The sequence below is a fragment of the Echinops telfairi genome, unplaced genomic scaffold, assembly GCF_000313985.2.
Source record: "Echinops telfairi isolate 266 unplaced genomic scaffold, ASM31398v2 ScPeMD7_9;HRSCAF=40, whole genome shotgun sequence".
Lineage (NCBI taxonomy): Eukaryota > Metazoa > Chordata > Mammalia > Afrosoricida > Tenrecidae > Echinops > Echinops telfairi.
Genome location: NW_022103906.1, coordinates 38,860,946 through 38,862,260, shown reverse-complemented (window position 1 = coordinate 38,862,260; position 1,315 = coordinate 38,860,946).

The window sequence follows — 1,315 nt, the reverse complement described above, 5'->3', positions numbered from 1 at the left end:
TTGTTTTAATCCATACACCTTTAGAATAAAAGAGGACATACTGAATAAACCTGGCTAGGGCTAGGCAGAACACAATAAGGTACAACATTTAAACATTAATATTTAAGTGATTTTCATTTTGCTTCTGCCAGGAAGGGCAGATATTCCAAGAAGGTGGAGTCTGAATGAGAAATAAAGGCAGGTGTCTTTCTACAGGCTTGCTCCTTTACTTCTTCCTTTGCCATTACTGTCCCTGCCTCCTCCCCTTCCTCTCTTGCTTGTCTCCTCCCTTATTCCTTTTGTTTCTTTATTTCTTTGTTATTGCTACACCATTTTATTCCTACAATAAACACATCTGTACTAACAAGTACAGAGCTTATTTTACTTCTCTTCTTTTTCTTTAAATAGAGTTTTATTGGCATATGATTTATATATTGTACAATTTAATTGTTCAATCATATTAAGAAGATTTGTGCAATCATCCCTACAATCAATTTTAGAACATTTCCTTCTCAAATTCATAGTTGTTAGTTCCCCATTTCCCCCTCTCCTCCCTGACATATCGCTAGGCAATTATCTCTTCTTCATTTCAATCTATGCTCAGTGATAAATATCCAAAACAAAGTCCTTTTCGACGGGTCCCGGCTCCCCAGTCTAGTCTCACACTCTGAACGATGTTCTGTGATGCATAGTTTTTCTGAGTTCGACACGCGTGGCAGCACTATGGTAACAGGGTTCTGAGGTGGTGCTGTCTGGGGAACTGAAGTGAGGCAACTGCAAGCAAAAGCACAAACCCTCTTTAAGGAATTGCTGAAGCTTGGCAATAAGCCGACTGGCATGGCACGCACTTCTATGTCACTGCCAAATCAGATAAAGAATAAGGCGTGGTATTTAGAAAGTGAGAAATAACTCAAGTTTAGCTGAATATAAGTCTATCATAGCTGATCGTGAAAGTGAAATTTTATAGTCATGAACATGCAATCTATAAGCCTAGGACTCTTTTTTTGTTAAGGTCTAAGGCTCTTCCAACAATTAGCCTCTTTAACTGTATCTACACTGTCATAAATAATATCAACTTGAAAAGGAAGGACAGTGTGAAAGATAGCTAAATAATTAACGACACTGCCTGACAAAAGACCCTTACAAAAGTATGACTTACAGAACATTCAAGAACAGTTGGCTGGTACTATGAAGAGTGCTTCCGTTTATTTGTATCAATGAAATAAGTTAATATATATTCCTGAATTTCATAGGAACCCTGGTGGCATAGTAATTACTCATTAGATTGTGATCTTCAAAGTCAGCAGTTTGAAACCACTAGCTGTTCCAGAAGAAA